At 42.3% G+C, this 19,405-nt stretch overlaps 1 protein-coding gene across 2 annotated transcripts in view; it reads right to left on the bottom strand.

Moving 5' to 3' along the window:
- Positions 1–19,405, bottom strand: part of LOC140486503 (neural cell adhesion molecule 2-like) — a 1,585,952-nt gene that overhangs the window by 100,411 nt on the left and 1,466,136 nt on the right. The gene's annotated exons all lie outside the window — the stretch shown is intronic.

Raw genomic sequence — 19,405 nt, 5'->3', positions numbered from 1 at the left:
TGGGGGTGTTATGTGGAGACTTTGTTCAGGACGGTCTGGTTGGGGTGGTTGTCACTTAAATGCCTGGGGTGACAAATTGAAGAGGAGGTTTCTGTTTACGTGGGGGGCTGGGAGCTGCAGAGGTTGGTGGTCAGGGTGGAGATGCTGACCAGCAGCAGCAGAAATCACAGTTTCTCTCCGACATCAAGAAATATCAGTTGATAGTCATAGAGGGAGGGTAGAAGATGAAAAAACTAATGTCAGTGCACAAAAATTGGTCAGCGCTGATCAAGGTAAGAATCCTCTTCACATCTCCCATACACTCCTACCGCTCTCTCCTTCAGGCTGAATGTCATTAATCGTTCCCTCCTTTGCTTTCCCATAGCTCTCTCATGTCTACACAGGATGCACCTTCTTTGGATATCAGCAGATGAAGTTTTTTTCCTCATGTGAAGTATCATTGGCTGGGCCAGCGTTTATTGCCTGTCCCTACTTGCCCTTGAGAAGGTGAGCTGTCTTCTTGAACTGCTGGAGTCTACATGTTGTAGGTAGACCCACAATGCCCTTAGGGAGGGAATTCCAGGATTTTGACACAAAGCTCCTGACTCAGCGACAGTGATACTGCCCATTGTGTTACAAAACCTCTCACTGAATTTACACATGGGATTTATGTGGTTAGAGCAAAGTCAGAATAGCCTGGTGCTCTCCAAAGTGTGAAATGATAATCAAGCCAACAGACCAATAATCACAGTCTCCCCATAACTTCGACATGACAGGTTTGAGGTTTACAAAATTATGCAGGGTATAGACAGAGTGGATAGTGACAAGCTTTTTCCCAGGGTGAAGGATTCAAAAACGAGAGGTCATGCTTTCAAGGTGAAAGGTGAAAAGTTTAAGGGGGATACACGTGGAAGTACTTCACACAGAGGGTGGTGGGTGCTTGGAATGCGTTGCCAGCAGAGGTGGTAGAGGCAGGCACGGTAGATTCATTTAAGATGCATTTGGACAGATGCATGAGTAGGTGGGGAGCAGAGGGATACAAATGCTTAGGAATTGACCGACAGGTTTAGACAGTACATTTGGATCGGCCTAGGCTTGGAGGGCCGAAGGGCCTGTTCCTGGGCTGTAAATTTTCTTTGTTCTTTGTATTAATAATGCCGTAAAAATACTTGCATCCTGGTACATTCTGGAAAGATATATTAGCCTTCACTGGCTATACAAGATAGTCTACTTAAAGTGTGTGCATGTTCTGGTTGATTAGCAACAGGCATCTTGGTATATTTAAGCAGTTTCCGACATACCATCTGCACTAGTCAAATGCTGTAATCCCTAAATGATTTATTGCAATATGCTATGTTAACACACTGCATATGTACATGAATTATGATTGGAAAAAAAAAGCTGGAGTAAATGTTGCAAAAGTGGCTATTCTCATAGTGTTTTGAGATGGATTCAATTGGCTTCTGACTGGATATCACACCAGTAACTTTAATTGATCTTTCTGATGCCAATTAATTCACTCATTCTCAGTTTCACTTCCCTTCATTTCTCTTTTGATATTGGGTTGGATTCTTAGCTTCTGTAGCGCCACCAGTTAAGTTCTTCAATGAAGAATCGTGTAGAATGATGAAACATTTCAGCCAGTCTCCAGCAAACTGTCAAACAGATTGGCAGTAGTTGTGGCTTGCTGCGTTAGATTATTGTAGTTTCTCTTTTTAGAAAAGATAGCATTTGAGATAATTGCTTTGTGTACAGTGTAAGGAAAGGTGATGGCCTATCTCGGGACCGAGCTAATGTTCTGGGGACCTGGGTTCGAATCCTGTCACAGCAGATGATGGAATTTGAATCCAATACTGGAAATCACAGTCTAATGATGACCATGAAACCACTGCAGATTGTTGGAAATACTCACCTACTCCACTAATATCCTTTAGGGAAGGAAACTGCTGTCCTTACCTGGTCTAGCCTACATGTAACTCCAGACCCATAACAATATGGTAGTCTCTTAACTGCCCTCTCAGCAATTAGGGATGGGTTATAAATGCTGCCTTGCCAGTGACACCCTCATATCACGAGTGAACTTTAAAAAATCACTTTTAAGCATGTCAACTTTTGTTAACTTTTGTTAAGCACATTTGTTACATGGACAGTGCACAGCTCAAACTTATTGCTGTTATGTGTATCTTGTCTTTATGAGAGTTCACTGTTAAAGAACCTCATGTGCTGTGTGAAGACAATGTTGCAATTCTGCCTGCCAGCTCGTCTGCTGAGGGTTTGTAAGCTACACACACAAAAACCAGTTGGATTTCTGCAATGTCTACCACTGACATTTTTATTAATGTTTGAAGCAAACTAACCCACAGAGTTAATCAGTCCCTGATGAGCGATTGATTATTTGACCACACATCTGTATTAATAGCAGAAAAGCCATGAAGTCCCTAAAAGGAACAGATCACAATGGATTACCAATTCAGACTCAGATTAAACTGCCAAACCCATTAACTAGTATTTATGTTTTTTAGACAGAAGCAGACAGAATTCATGGACCATTTTGTGAGCAGATGCAGAGGGAAGGGGTCATTCTGTAGCTTGCGAAAGCAGGAGCTGGTGAACAGAGTCATTAAGCTGGTGATTACATCCACACCCCTAAAGCTTTCCAAAAAGATTTGCTAGACAAACTATTGGAGCGCTACTGGATAATGCATGCAAGCACAAAGTGCTCCTTGTAGGTCAATGAAGCTCACATGTCTTAACTGCAAGATCGATCTTTGACACAAGCACCATAACACCCAAAACATAGCAAGACATGTGACAGATACGATCTTCTGCATGCACCAAGGAAATGCCGAGATTTTGATTTGTTTTACAAAATATCTGACAGCAAGGCCATAAGTAGAGAGAATGCAGGAGGACAAATGCTGACGCAACTACAAATACCTGTGTACTGACCCAAACAGACCACACACAAACAATAGCTTCACTTTACAACATAGACAATCTGGTGCCCTGCCTCAATCCCTCAAAGCCCTCGATGAAATGTCAGTGACAAAATCGGAAAAATTAAAATCAAATTAGATATAGAAAAAAGGAGTAAAAGAGGGGGGAAGAAGTAGATTAAGAGAAAGGAAAATAGACAAAGGAAATAAACTTAAACATCTAAATATAAATATTTTGTAAAAATTAAAGAATAATTTATTACTTACAGGAGTATGACTCCACTGTTTCAATTGGTCCATTCTGTGTCTCCAAGTGTGAGTTTAATGTCTTATCACTATAAAATGGGCAATTATGAGGGTCCTTAAAATGTCAAACTCCAAACCTAAATATCTCAATTAAGTTTCATTTGCTCTTAAAGTACAAATTAAGCAAATTGCTGACACTTTGTGGGGAGAACTATTTTTGTCAGGCTGTAAAAGGAGCAAGGGTGAAGGGAGGAGAAAAGTTTCCACTCAGCGAGTAGTTAGGATCTGGAATACACTGTCTGGAAATGAGACAAAGGTAGTTTCAATCAAAGCATTAAAAAGGACAATGGATAGTTATTTGGATAAAAATAATGTGCTATGGAGAAAGTACAGCATATTGGCACTAGCTAACAATCCTTGTTTAATGAACTAAAGCAGGCATGATGGGATGAATGGCCTCCATCTAGGCGATCGTCTCATGCTATTATTTCTGGGCAGTTAATCCAGAGATGTAGATAGTGTTCTGGGGACCTGGGTTCAAAACCTGCCTTGGCAGCTGGTAGAATTTAGATTCATAAATAAAATCTGGAATTAGGAGTCTTGTGATGACCAGGAATTCTGATCGGAAAAATCCACCTGGTTCAGTAAAGTACTTTAGGGAAGAAAATCTGCCATCCTTACCTGATCTGGCCTACATGTGATTCCAAACCCACAGCAATGTGGTGACCCTTAACTTCCATTTGGGCAATTAAGGACAGGCAATAAATGCTAGCCTAGCCAGAGATGCCCACATCCCGTGAATGAATAAAGAAACAAAAGCAATTTTGTGGCTATGGGACTGATGGAGCCACACATATTGTGCGGAATGTTTTGGTGATTTGCTATGCCTGGTGTACCCCTTTCCTCAGCATCAATTGCTGTGCAAACCTTTTTTTTGAGCAATTATTGGCCATTGCCTGCTCAAGAACTGAGGTGGAGACCACAATCTACAACTGAACAAAGCTTATAAGGAACAAACAGTGGGTGAATGTGTCTCACGTTTTCTGGGAAATGTGCATTTTAGAATGCTTGACTTGACTTGCCAGATCCAAATGAGTTTTACATTTCATTGTAATTCCGATAATTCTAACTGGATAGATGCCATTTAAAGTGGTTGCGATAAATCTTAGAAAGGATGAGGGAAAAACAAAATTAAATGTGTAAGAACATAAAGACATAGGAACAGGAATAGGTCAAGATCATCGTTAATTTGATATGCACTTAGCCTTATAGCTCCTATATGCTTGGATAACCAAATTCTATCCATCTCAAATTTAACACTTATCAAGCATCGATTACAGTATTTGGAAGAGAATTCTAAACCTTTTTGCACCTTTCGACTGTCAAGTTGCTTGTAATATTATTTCTAGGAGGATTGCCTTGAATTGTTACATTTATCCCCTTGTTCCAAATTCGCCAACCAATAGAAATAGTTTTTTTTAGTACCCTACCTTCTCCCACAATTTCAAGATTACTGTTAGTGAAACAAGGTAGTAGTGTTGTGTTTTTCTGGTTTGTTGTATATGTTGTATATTTCAGAGCAATGCAAAGACAATGCCAGCTTTTAGATATACACCAGACTATTTACCCTCTGTCAAAAATCTCAGCAATCACATAATGTCTGCACTCATGTTTATCCCATTTGAAAATCAGGGTATTTTAGTTTATTTTAGCTCTGGTCAATACCCAGACTTAACCAATCAAGCACACTGGTTCAAATCAATTACCGACTAACATAATTAATGCCAAGAAAGGCAAAGAAAGATAGATTTTTCAATAGTAAAGGAATTAAGGGCTATGGTGAGTGGGTTGGTAAGTGGAGCTGTGCCTATGTAAAGATCAGTCATGATCTTATTGAATGGAGAGCATGCTCGAGGGGCCAGATGGCCTACTCCTGCTCCTAGTTCTTATGTTTATATGTACGTGATCCCTTGTCCCTAATACCCCAGATAGACTGCAGGGTACTGTGCAGATGGATATCAACTACCCAGATACCTGTAATGTATTTCAACTTTTTAACCAACACAACTCTTAATCAGACAATAGTCCATCAGATATGATGCAAAGGGAAACAAATGTAAAAGGTTTTGATTTTGTCAATGCGCTTTAAATCTGAAGACCTGTCAGAGTTTGGAAACTCAAGGAAAAGATAGAAAGACTTGCATCGAGATAGTACTTTTTACAACCAGAGGATTTCTCAAAGCACCTGGCAGCCAATGAAGCACTCTGAACTGTCACCAGTTTTGCAATGCAACCAACGTAGCAACCAAATTGGGAAGAGCATGTTCCCAAGTATACCGAACGATATACTTATTGAGGAATAAACATGGTCTCGGGAATAATTCTCCTTCTCTTCAAAACTGCCACAGGACCTCAATGTCCATCCAAGAATGTGGTGGGGTGGAGAATGCTGTGCTTTAGTTTAACAGTTCACCCAAAAGATGGAACAGCAACCCCTCAGTATTGAATTAAAGTGTCAGTCAAGATTTGTGTACGTAAGTCCTGCTGTGGAACTTGAACCTAGAATCTCTTAAGTCTGCATGCGTGTGTCACTAATTGAATCTCAGCTGCTGAGGTTAGGAAAAGATGTGTAAATCAAATGGAAGCTAATAAGCAACTGCTCTGAATGAAGAAGATTGCAGCAAGAGGGGAACAAAAAGTGTCTGTTAGATTAGGCAGCTCAGGAAAAGCTTTGTCCCATCACTGTAGCTTAACCTTTGTTGGATATTACTGACGCACAATAGCTGCCTGTGTTTACCTGCACAATAGTCACTGACCTTCAAAAAAAAATCATCCATTATATCTAGCTCTTTGAGATGGTTTATAACAAAGATGATACAGCTTTATAATGGGTTGTAATGTATCACTTTTTCATGCTACCTCTTTGATCTGATGGTTCAAGGGCATATTTCCGACTCGATCTGGGAGATGTATCTGCTGAATACAAAGACCTGTAATGTATTTTACAAAGTTATTCATCATTCTCCCATTCAGCATTCAAACAGTGAGAACACCTGAAAAGTATCTTGTTAACTACAAAGCAACTTTTAACCTCCTGGGCTGATGAAAGGCAGGAAATACACTTAATCAAAGAACTGCAGATGCTGGAAATCAGAAACAAGAGCAGAAGTTTCTTGTTAAACTCAACAGATCTGGCAGCATCTGTTAAGAGAAATCAGAATGAATGTTTCAAGTCCAGTGACCCTTCTTCAGAACTGAACTTCTTTACAACTTCAGATTGATACAATTAGTTGCAGGGACTAGTATATAGGTTAGTTATAACATTAAAATGTCAAATGGTCCTCATACAGTGTGACACACTACACATGGTTCCCAACTCCAAATCAGCTATGTAAATTGTGAATAATTGCAGTCCCAACACCTGATCCCTGAGGCACACCACTAGTTGCTGATTACTAACCAGAAAAGCACTCATTTACCCCACTCTTTACTTCCTGTTGGTTCACCAATCCTCTATCCACGCTAACACATTGCCAGCAATGTCATGTATCTTTATCTTATGCTTCAGCCTTTTGTGTGGCATCTTGTCGAAGGCCTTTTGGAAATCTAGATGCACCACATCTACTGGGTCCCTGTTGTCCACCCTGCTTGTAATGTCTTCATAGAATTCCAAAAGATTAGTTAAGCATGACCTGCCCTTCATGAACCCATGCTTCATCTGCCCAATGGGTCAATTTCTATCTAGGTGCCTTGCTATTTCCTCGTTGATAAGTGATTCGAGCATCTTCCCCACTACAGAAGTTAAGCTAACCGGTCTATAATTCCCCATCTTTTGTCTACCTCTTTTTTCAAACAGTGGCATCACATTTACTGTTTTCTAATCTACTGGAACTGCCCCAGAGTCCAGTGAATTTTGGGAAATTGCCACAAATGCCCTTGCTATTTCTCCCATCATCCCTTTTAGTACCCTGAGATGCACTCCATCACGGCCAGGAGACTTGTCTACACTTAGATCCATTAGCTTGCTCAACACTAACTCTTCCGTAATAATTATTGTTTCCAGGTCCTCACCTACCTTTGTCTCTTTGTCAATTTTGGACATGTTATTCATGTCCTCCACTGTGTAGACCGACATAGTTTTAAGCTGGTTGGAGGAAAGTATAGAGGGGATGTCAGAGGTGGGTTCTTTACACAGAGAGCTGCGAGAGAATGGAATGCGTTGCCAGCACCAGTTGTGGAAGCGAGGTCATTGGGGACATTTAAGAGACTGCTAGACATGCATATGGTAACAGAAATTTGAGGGTGCATACATGAGGATCAGTGGTCGGCACAACATCGTGGGCTGAAGGGCCTGTTCTGTGCTGTACTGTTCTATGTTCTATGTTCTAAAACACCTATTCAATGCCTTGTCCATTTCATCATATCCCACGATTACCTAAAAGACCAATGTTTACTTAAGCCACTCTTTTTTGTTTTATGTGTTAATATTGTTTTGTGGGCGGCACGGTGGCACAGTGGTTAGCACTGCTGCCTCACAGCGCCACAGACCCGGGTTCAATTCCTGCCTTAGGTGACTCTCTGTGTGGAGTTTGCGCATTCTCCCCGTGTCTGCATGGGTTTCCTCCGGGTACTCCAGTTTCCTCTCACAATCCAAAAATGTGCAGGTTAGGTGAATTGGCCATACTAAATTGCCCGTAGTGTCAGGTGAAGGGGTAAATGTAGGGGAATGAGTCTGGGTGGGTTGCGCTTCAGTGGGTCGGTGTGGACTTGTTGGGCCAAAGGGCCTGTTTCCATACTGTAAGTAATCTAATCTAATCTATATGTTTCTAAGATCTATCTAGATGGCCTCATTTGAAGAGCCTTTTAGGAAGTCCCCCCCATATTGCTGCAGCAATGGTTTCCTTTATCAATGATGGCCACACCACACTTCCATCCACCCATCACACCTGGAACTTCTATTCTCTGGAAAATTGAGCTGCCAGTCCCATCTTTCCTTCAACTATGTTTCAGTGATTATAACAATATCATTGGATAGAATATCATTTATTGTCATGTACACTCAAATACAGAAGTGCAGGAATAAAGTGAAAAGTTTTACAATATCATCTCTTATGACGCTATCTTGGGTACAAGTATCAAGGTGCAAATCTTCCCATATGTTGATCGTTGCTCCAAGTTCATCCACAATATCAATCACGTTCCTTACATTAACATAGATACAATTTAGATTAGATTCCCTACAGTGTGGAAACAGGGCCTTCAGCCCAACCAGCCCTCCATAGAGCAACCCACCCAGACCCATTTCCCTCTGACTAATGCACCTAATACTATGGCCAATTCACCTGACCGGCACATCTTTGGACTGTGGGAGGAAACCGGAGCAAACACAGGGAGAATGTGCAAACTCCACACAGACAGTCACCCGAGGCTGGAATCGAACCTGGGATCCTGGTTCTGTGAGCAGCAGTGCTAACCACTGAGCCACCGTGCCACCCTAGATCTTATGTATGCTTTATCCATGCCCATGTCTTCTCTGTCTCCTGAACTGTCCTAGTATTCCTCTTTTATCTGATTGGACTTTGGTCTTGACTTTGTACATTCCCTGTGCCCTATTCCCTGCCAAGTGCCTGACAACTTTTCTCTTTAAATTGTACAGTAAACCTTTTATTATCGGCATCTATGGAATGAGGAATGCGCTGAATGATCAAATGTTCCAGATAATCAAGAGATCCACATAATCAATGCAAAAACACACACTAACTCCTAGAAATGTAATACAGGGAGCATGCACACACATTTGTTTTACAGCATAAATCACTTAAATAATAGTGCAACTTTTCCTGAAAAAAAACTTATCAGCAGAGAGCCTTCTCACTCACACCTTCAACTAACTACTCAGAGATCACAAATTGTGATATTTGAGGAGAAATTGACTCGAAATTGAATCAAATATTGGCGTTATATGTGGCCAATTGTTTGAACAACAAGTATATTTATGTTGAGCAAAACAAATTAAAAAAACTATAGTAGTTGTTCGGAATAATACAGTGAACTTTGTGGTTTTTGAGGTATATGATTGTATATATAATTTTTGCCAGTTTATCGAGAGTGCCAGTTTATAAGTTCATTATGTACTGAGACCCTTTCTGTTTGTTAAGCACGTTAACGACTTAGATGTGAATGTAGAAAGTATCATTGGTAAGTGTGCAGATGGCACAAAAGGTGGTGGTATTGATTGTGAGGAAGATGGTCTCAGGCTACAGTCAGATATCAATCAGCTGGTAAACTGAGCAGAGCAATGGCAGCTGGGATTTAACCCTGATAAGTGTGAGTTAATGCATTTTGGGAGGTCTAATAAGGGCAGGAGATACACAATGAATGGTAGGTCTCGAGGGATTGCTGATGAACAAAGGGACCTTGGTGTACAAATCAATCGATCCCTGAAAGTGTCAGCACAGGTAGACGGAATGGTGAAAGAGGCACTTGCAATACTTGCCTTCATTAGCTGATGCATAGAATATAGGAACAAAGAAGTCTCACTGCAACTTCATATAACATTGTTATGCCACAGATGGAAGATTGTGTGTGGTTCTGGTTGCCATGTTATCAGAAGGACACAATTGCACTGGAGACTGTACAGAGGAGATTCACCAGGATGTTGCCTGGGATGGAAAGTCTCAGGTACCAGGAGAGACTGGATAGGCTTGTTTTCCTTTAGAGTATAGGAAAATGGGGGTGGGGTGGGGGGGGGGGGGGGGGGGGGGTGGGTGTGGTGGGGGGAGAAGGGGGGAAGCGGAGGTGGAATCTGACCGAGGTGTGCACAATTATGAGAGGCATTGACAAGAGTAGATTGTGAGAATCTCTTCCCCACAGCAGATGTATCGAAGACCACACGGCCTAAGTTTAAAATGAGGAGTTAGTGGGTGAGAGGGGATATAAGGCGATGATGTTTCATTCAGAAGGTGAGAAGGTGGTAGAAATATGGAACATGTTGCTTGCGAGGTTGCAGCATTCAAGAAGTACAATAGGTTATGGACCGAGTGATGGTAAATGGGTTTAGTGCAATTTGGGACTTTTTTGGTCAATGTAGACAGAGTGGGCTGAAGGACCTGTTTCTATTCAAGCTGTTTAGCAATGTTATTATGTAACTCTGAAACAGGTTGGACTTCAACTCAGTTCTCCTGACTCAGAGATAGGAACACTACCACTGCACCACCAGATCCCAGGGCCTGTTACTATGCTGAATGACTCTATGACTCTAAGTAAGAATAATTTTGTCTGCAGAATAGTGTTATACAAATCGCAAAGTCACTGAGGGACAGAGAGAAAGGAAGGGAGGAGAGAGAGAGTGATTGTACAAGAGAAATAAAGAATAAAAGCAAAATACAGTGAATGCTTGATATTTAAAACAAAAACAGAGAATGCTGGAGAAACTCAGCAGGTCTGGCAACATCTGTGGAGAGACATAGAGTTAACATTATGAGTCTGGTATGACTTCTTCAAAACAGGGATGAAGAGAATGAGACAGTCACAAAGGGACGAGAAAGAAAGTGGACAAGCGAGTGAGTAAAAGATCGAAAACAAAAGAAAGACAATGAGAGGGGAGAGAACAAGAAAAGGAGTGAACGAAAGTGAGTAGGAGAGAAAGAAGGGAGATAGTGGCAGAGGGAGGGTGATTGGAAAACAAGAAGAGAGGAAGAAAGAGAAATCTACCATGAAGACAGGATATGACAGAGAGGAAGAGAGAGACAGAGACACACTGAATCACAGACAGAGATAAATTATTTCCTTTTAAACCAGTCTCTGGAAATGTCAGTTTTGAGTTGGCAAGTTATGTTGCATGGATGTGTCTAATACATTTTCCAGTGATAATCTTATAGTCATTTATAGCAGCTGACACTCATTATTATTACAATATTAAACCCAGCATTGCATGGTTAACCACAAGGCTTGCCTAACAGATGGTTTGCAGCTGGAACAAAGCCATTAATTGCTAGTCTAACGATTAAGAAATTGTAATGATACTAAGAGACAAATATATTTTTGCTTAATTCAAGTTCAGAAGTGTAATATGCTTCTTCCGTACTCTATTGTCAATGGGAAAGGTTCATGTACAATGTAAAGGAGCAGGCATGGCAATGTCACATTAGCTGGGCAAATGAATGCACACCAATACATTAAAACTGTGGGGCGGGGGGGGGGGGGTGGGGGGGTCAAAGTTCTGGATAAATGAGAAACACAATGAGATGATTATTGCCTTCATGACATTTCACTGTAAGATGTGCTAACGTAACTCATACCCCTCAATGTAACACTCTGCTGCAACATGTCCTTACTTTTCTGTCAACCAACAATCCCAGTGGATGCTGGCTGTGGGAATTCACCATGCACTGGTTGGTAGCTGAGTTTCCCTACAGCAACGTCAATTCTGAAAGTTCATTATTTACAAGGAACTTTGAGGTGACTGGAGGTTATGAAAATGCAGCACAAAATTTATTTTTTTGCCTTGATGAGGTCAGCAAGAATCAAGAAGGAAAAGGATATTTTTAAAAATATGATTCTATAACAGTGTGATGAACTATTCCATCAATGAAAGTCATAAGCTAATATAAGTTGAGAGCAGCTTGTGATCTGAGTAAAGCCTGCCATGCACAAAACTTTCAGTTTTGTTCAAACATATTCTGCGTTTTCATAACAAAATGCATTTAGAGAAGTATGCATCATTTTGCCTTGTAATGAAGTTAATTTGACCTAAAAGCCATACTCTTTGACAAGATAATGCACTTTCGCCTGCTTAGAACATCCTTAAAAGCAACCGTTGGGGAAGAGAAAAACAGAAAAATTAAGAATGTCTTTTATATAATGTTGCCAAACTCAAAGTGCTCACCACAAGCCACATGCTTAGAATCTGTGAAACCACTCTGTTCAAAGACTATCATTTCTGAGGGCTTGACTTTCATGGGGCGAGATTTTGAAAATAAATTTAAAATGCATTTTCGTTTCAACATTCTATACTCTTTGCATATCGATGTCCTTTCAAGAAGATGTAGTTTGGGTCTGAAGACATAAAAGCCCTGTTGTAATTGGGAATTTTCCCAGGTTCTGGACCGACATACTTATGGTAGGATAGACAGCTGTAAACGTTATGACCTTGCACAATGATACACACTTACAGATTGCTGACCTGAAAGGGAGATAAAAGGGAGAGGGGTCATGGTGAGAGTGGTAAGAAGAATGATAAGAGAAAAAGGCAGTGAGAGGTAGCAAAGGTGCAGAGAGGGCAAGAAAAGCACATGAACAGACAGTAACTATGAACCAAACACAGAGATTACTGGAGAAGATCAGTAGATGACTGTTATCTATGCACCTCATAATTTTAGACACTCCTATCAAGTCTCCCCTCAGCCTCACCACTCCAGAGAAAACAACCCCGGTTTTTCTAACCTCTCCTTTCTCATTCAGGCAGCAAATTGATGAAACGATGGAAGTAAACGATTTCACTATCAAAACAGAATTATTGTCTAAAGCCAAAATGCTGCGGTCTAGGAATCTGAAACAAACACAGAGAATGCTGGAGAAGATGACTCAGTCTGGCAGCATCCATGGATTGAGAAACACAGTTAATATTTGAGTCTGGCATGACTTTTCCTCAGAACACTACAGTTCATGTTTTGAAGAAGTTTAAGTCGGATAAATGTGAGGTGCTGCATTTTGAAAGGCAAATCAGGTCAGGACTAATACACTTAATGGCAAGGTCCTGGGGTGTGTTGCTGAATAAAGAGACCATGGAGTGCAGGTTCCTCATGCCTTGAAAGTGGTCGCAGGTAGACAGGATAGTGAAGAAGGCATTTGGTATGCTTCCTTTTATTTGTCAGGGCGTTGAGCATAAGAGTTCAGAGGTCATGTTGTGGCCTTATAGGACATTGGTTCAGCCACTTTTGGAATATTGCATGCATATCTGGTCTCCCTGCTATAGGAAGGATGTTGTGAAACTTGAAAGAGTTCTGAAAAGATTTACAAGGACGTTGCCAGGGTTGGAAGGTTTGAGCTACAGGGAGAGGCTGAATAGGCTGGGGCTATTTTCCCTGGAGCGTTAGAGGCTGAGGGGTGACTTCGTAGAGGTTTATAAAATCATGAAGGGCATGGATAGGGTAAATAGATAAGGTCTTTTCCCCGGGGTGGCTGGAGTCCAAAACTAAGGGGCATAGGTTTAGGGTGAGAAGAAAAAATTTAAAAGGGACCGAAGGGCCACCTTTTTCCCTCTGAGGCAGTGCGTGTATGGAATGAGCCTGCCAGAGGAAGTTGTGTAGGCTAGTACAATGGCTCCCTTTTCTTCCTGTCTGGGAGAAGCGGGAGACAGAACGGACGTGATGTTGGAGACCAGGAGGTTGCCGGGAATGTAAATGAACAGTATAAATACTTACCTTTGAAGCCCGCAGCCTTTTTCCTGTCTGGAAGCAGCGGGAGACAGAGCAGAGGTGATGTTGGGACCAGGAGGTTGCCGGGAAGGTAAGGACTTAGTATATATTTGGGCAGCGGCTATTACACGTGTAGTATCTCCCTCCTGCTCCTCCTCCTCTAACCAGAAGAAAAGGACTCTGTAAGGTAAGGCTTTTTCTTTTCTTATATATATTTAAGTGCATTGTTTGATATTAGTTAGTTGAGTTAAAGCTAAAGCTAAGGCTTACAATGGCAGGGGACCTCAGACTCATGGCATGTGCTTCTTGCTTGATGGGGGAGCTCAGAGACATGGCTGATGTCCCTGACTCTTACACTTGCAGGAAATGTGTCCAGCTGCAGCTCTTGTTTGACTGGGAGGCTACATATCATCCAAGGTTTGACTGACGGCTCTGGAGCTACGGATGAACTCACTGTGGAGCATCCGCAATGTTGAGGAGATCGTGGCTAGCACATTTAGTGGGTTGGTCCCACCGCAGATTAGAATTGCTGAGGGAGACAGTGAATGGGTGACCAAAAGACATAGAAAGAGTAAGAAGACAGTGCAGGTGTCCCCTGCAGTCATCTCCCTCCAAAACAGGTATACTGTTTTGGATACTGTTGGGGGAGATGGTTCACCAGGGGAGGGCAGCAGTAGCCAGTTCATGGCACCGTGGTGGGCACTGCTGTTCTGCAGGGTGGGGAAAAGACTCATAGGGCGATAGTCATAGGGGATTCTATTTAAAGGGGAATAGATAGGCGACTCTGTGGATGAAAACGGGACCCTGGATGGTCCTCAGCCTCCCAGGTGCTCGGGTCAGGAATGTCACTGATCAGCTGCAGAGCATTCTAAAACGGGAGGGTGAACAGCCAGTTGTCTTGGTGCATATAGGCACCAACGACATAAGGAGAAAGTGAGATGAGGTCCTGAAAGAAGAATTCAGGGAGCTAGGAGAGACGTTAAAGAGGAGGACCTTAAAGGTAGTGATCTCAGGACTGCTACCGGTGCCATGTGCTGGCCAGCATACAAATGAAAGAATAGGCAGGATGAACACGTGGCTTGACGGATTGTGTAGGAGGGAGGAGTTCAGGTTCGTGGGACGTTGGGACCAGTTCTGAGGAAGGTGGGACTATTACAAATTGAATGGTCTATACCTGAGCCAGACTGGAACTAATGTCCTTGGGGGAGTTTTTGCTGTTTGGGGAGGGTGGTTTAAACTAATGTAACAGGGGGCTGGAAACCAGAAGAGAAGACTAGTAGACAATGAGGTGGAAACTAGAGACTGTAAGGCACAGGATTATGAACTTAGCAATACCAAGGGGAAGAGTAGGCAGAGAGGAGATGAACGCAAAGGAACTGGTGGCCTGAAGTGCATATGCTTAAATGCCAGGAGTACAGTGGATAAGGCAGATGAACTTGGGGCTTGGATTGGTGCCTGGGAGGATGATGTTATTGTGATCACAGAGACTTGGTTGAAGGAAGGGTATGATTGACAACTAAATGTTCCAGGGTATAGATGCTTCAGACAGGACAGGGAGGGAAGTTAAAGGAGGAGAGGAGTTGCATTGCTAGTTAGGGTTGATATCACGACTGTGCTAAAGGAGGGCACTATGAAGGTCTTGAGCAGTGAGACATTATGGGTAGAACTGAGAAATAAGAAGGGTGCAGTTACATTGTTTGGGCTGTACTACAGGCCTCCCAACAATGAGTGTGAGGTCAAAGAATAAATAGGTAAACAGATTATGGAAAGATGCAGAGGTAACAGGGTGGTGGTGATGGGAGATTTTAATTTTCCCAACATTGACTGGGATGCACTTAGTGTCAGACGTCTGGATGGGGCAGATTTTGTAAGGAGCATCCAGGAAAGTTTTCTAGAGCAATATGTCAATAGTCCAACTAGGGAAGGGGCCATATTGGACCTGTTGTTGAGGAATGAGCCAGGCCAGGTGATAGAAGTTGCACTGGGGGATTTCTTTGGGAATAGTGACCAGAATTCTATAAGTTTTAGAACATTCACAAACAAAAGTGAGAGTGGTCCTAAGGGAAGGGTGCTAAACTAGGCCAAGGCCAATTGGATCAAAATTAGGAATGAGCTGGGAAATGTGGATTGGACACAGCTATTTGAAGGGAAGTCCACATTTGATATGTGGGAGGCTTTCAAAGATAGGTTGAAGATAGGGCAGGATAGGCATGTCCTTTTGAAAACAAGGGATAGCCTGGGCAAGATTCATGGACCGTGGGTGACAGGGGAAATTGTGCTACTAGCCAAGAGGAAAAGGGAAGCGTGCATAAGGTCCGGGCAGCCAAGACAGAACGGGCCTTGGAAGAATATCAGGAGAGTAGGACCAATCTTAAATGAGGAATCAAGTGGCCTAAAAGGGGTCATGAACTAGCTTTAGTGAGCAGAATTAAGGAGGTTCCCAAGGCTTTCTATTCATACACAAGAAGCAGGAGTGTAACTAGAGAAAGAGTTGGTCCACTAAAGGATAAGGAAGGAAGGTTCTGTATCAAACCTGAGAAAATGGGTGAGATTCTGAATGATTACTTTGCATCAGTGTTCCCTGAGGAGAGGGACATGGTGGATGTTGAGATTAGAGATACAAGTTTGTTTACTCTGGATCATGTTGACATAAGGAGGGAGGATGTTTTGGGTAGGCTAAAGGATATTAAGGTGGACAAAATCCCCAGAACTGGGTGGGATTTATCCCAGGTTGCTGAGGGAGGCAAGAGAGGGAATAGCTGGGGCCCTGACAGATATCCTTGTAGCATTCTTGAACACAGGTGAACTGGAGAATTGTTAATGTTGTCCCCCTGTTCAAGAGGATAATAGGGATATTCCAGGTAACCACAGACCAGTGAGCCTGATGCCTGTGGTTGTAAAGTTGCTGGAGAAGGTACTGTGGGATTGCATCTATTTATATTGGAAGAGAATGGGCTTATCAGTGATAGGCAACATGGTTTTGTGCAGGGGAGATTGTGCCTTACCAACTTAATAGAGTTCTTTGAGGAAGTGACCAAGTTGGTAGATGAAGGAAGGGCTGTTGATGTCATATACATGGACTTCAGTAAGGTGTTTGATAAGGTTCCCCATGGTAAACTAATAGAGAAAGTGAAGTCACGTGGTGTGCAGGGTGTTCTAGCTAGGTGGATAAAGAACTAGTTGAGCAACAGGAGACAGAGAGTAATAGTTGAAGGGAGTTTCTTGAAATGGAGAAACACCAGTGATGTTTCACAGGGGTCAGTGCTGGGCGCACTGTTGTTTGTTATGGAAGAGGGCATTGGTGGTTTGCAGATAACATGAAGACTGGTGGAGTAGCAGAAAGCAAAGGGAACTGTCAAAGAATATAGAAGAATATAGACAGACTGGAGAGTTGGGCGGAGAAGTGGCAGATTGAGTTCAATCGGGAAAATGTGACATGATGCATTTTGGAAGATCTAATTCGAGAGTGAACTATACTGTCAATCAAAGAACCTTAGGAAAAGTTCATGAGCAGAGAGATCTGGGAGTTCAGGTCCATTGTACCCTGAAGGTGGCTGCACAGGTGGATAGAGTGGTCAAGAAGGCATATGGTATGCTTGCCTTCATCAGATGGTGTATTAAGTATAAGAGCTGGCAGAAGATGTTAAAATTGTACAAGACATTGCTTCGGCTGCATTTAGAATACTGTGTACAGTTCTGGTCGCCACATTACCAAAAGGATGTGGATGTTTTGGACAGGGTGCAGAGAAGGTTTACGAGGATGCTGCCTGGTATGGAAGGTTATGAAGAAAGGTTGAGTAAGTCAAGATTGTTTTCATTAGAAAAAACGAGATTGAGGGGGGACCTAAATGAGATCTACAAAATCATGAAGGGTATAGACAGGGCGGATAGAGATAAGGGTGAGGGTCACATATTCAAGTTGAGAGGAAAGAAGTTTAAGGGGAATACACATGGAACGCACTTTATACAGAGGGTGGTAGGTGCCTGTAACGTGTTGCCAGCAGAGGTAGTGGAGGCAGGCATGGTAGATTCATTTAAGGTGCATTTGGACAAATGCATGAGTAGATGAGGAGCAGAAGGACCCAGATCCATAGGAATTGGGTGATAGGTTTAGACAGTGGATTTGGATTGAGACAGGCTTGGAGGGCTGAAGAGCCTGTTCCTGGGCTGTAGATTTTCTTTGTTCTTTGTTCTTTGTACAACACTTAAAAGGCATTTGGATGGATATATGATTCAGAAGGGTTTAAATGGACATGGGCCAAGTGCTGGCAAATTGAACTAGATTTATTTAGAATATCTGGTCAGCATGGACAAGTTGGATTGAAGGGTCTGTTTCAGTGCTGTTTCCATACATCTCTGTGACAGTAAGTGCCATATCAGATTCAAAAACATTAACTGTGTTTCTCAGTCTTCAGATGCTGCCAGACTTAATACGTTTCTCTAAGATTCCCTGTGTTTGTTTCAGATTTACAGACCTGTAGTACTTTGCCTTTACACAGTAGTTTTGCTTTGGTAAGGAAACCCTTTACTTTTGTTGTTTACCAGGATGCTGCCTGGTAAGAGGGTAAGAGCTATAAGGAGAGACTAGAAAAACTCGGATTGTTTTCTCTGGAACAACAGAGGTTGAGAGGAGACTTGGTAGAAGTCTATAAAATTATGAGATGCCTAGATGGCAGTCAGAATCTTTTTTCCACAGTTGAAATGTCTAATACTAGGGGGCATGCATTGAAAGTGAGAGGAGAAAGTTCAAAGGATATGTGAGGAGCAAATCTTTTATACAGAGAGTGGTAGGCCTCTGGAACACACTGCTAGGGGTGATGGTGGAAGCAGATACATTCGGGGTGTTAGTTAATCACATAAGTATGCAAGGAATGGAGGGATATGGACTAAGGGCAGGAAGAAGGGATTAGTTCAGTTTGGTGTCATGTTCGGCACAACATCATGGGTTGAAGGGCCTGTTCCTTTGCTGTACTGTTATATCTTGGATGTAGGTTTGCTCGCTGAGCTGCAAGGTTCATTTCCAGACATTTTGTTGCCTTACTAGGTAACATCTTCTGTGGACCCCAGGCAAAGCAATGCTGAAACTTTCTGCTTTCTATTTATATGTTTTTTTCTCAGGCGGTGGTAGATGGGGTCTAACTCTAACACATCGCGTTAGATCCCATCTACCATCCCCTGAGAAAAGGAACAGGAAGCCACAGGAAATAACACCACCACAGGAAATGACATCACCAATCCAAAAAAACCCAAACATATAAATAGAAAGCATGAATTTTCAGCATTGCTTCGCCTGAGGCCCACTGAAGATGCTACCTAGTCAGGTAACGAAATGTCTGGAAGTGAACCTTGCAGCTCAGCGAGCAAACCTACACCCAAAACCTCAACCTGAGCTACAAATCTTCTCAAAACTTGTACTGTTGTATGTTCTGCATTCCAATGCACTCCTATCCCATCCACCCATACCCCCAAACGTGCTGAAGCTCTTAAAAGTATGCAACAACAAACTTGAATTTGGAAAGTAGCTTTAATGCAGTGAAAATATTCCAAGGCATTTCACAGGAAAGTTGTGAAACTTGATGTGATCCCAGGAAGTGTAATGAAAGCTGAGGAGAGGGTTTGGCCAAAGAGGCAGCTTTCAGTAAGCATCTGAAGCAGGAGATTGAAATCGAGGGGTGTAGAAGTTTATTGGAAGGAAGGGAATTCTAGACACAGCACACAGAAAGCTGAAAGCATGGCTAACAATAGCGAAACAGTGACAGTTTGAGAATCCTCAAGAGACCAGAGTGAAAACAGCACTGATATCTGAGAGAGTTTAAAGTTGTAGGG

This window comes from Chiloscyllium punctatum, chromosome 15, assembly GCF_047496795.1.
Source record: "Chiloscyllium punctatum isolate Juve2018m chromosome 15, sChiPun1.3, whole genome shotgun sequence".
Lineage (NCBI taxonomy): Eukaryota > Metazoa > Chordata > Chondrichthyes > Orectolobiformes > Hemiscylliidae > Chiloscyllium > Chiloscyllium punctatum.
Note: the sequence above shows the minus strand (reverse complement) of the source record. Positions and strands in the feature narration are given on the sequence as shown.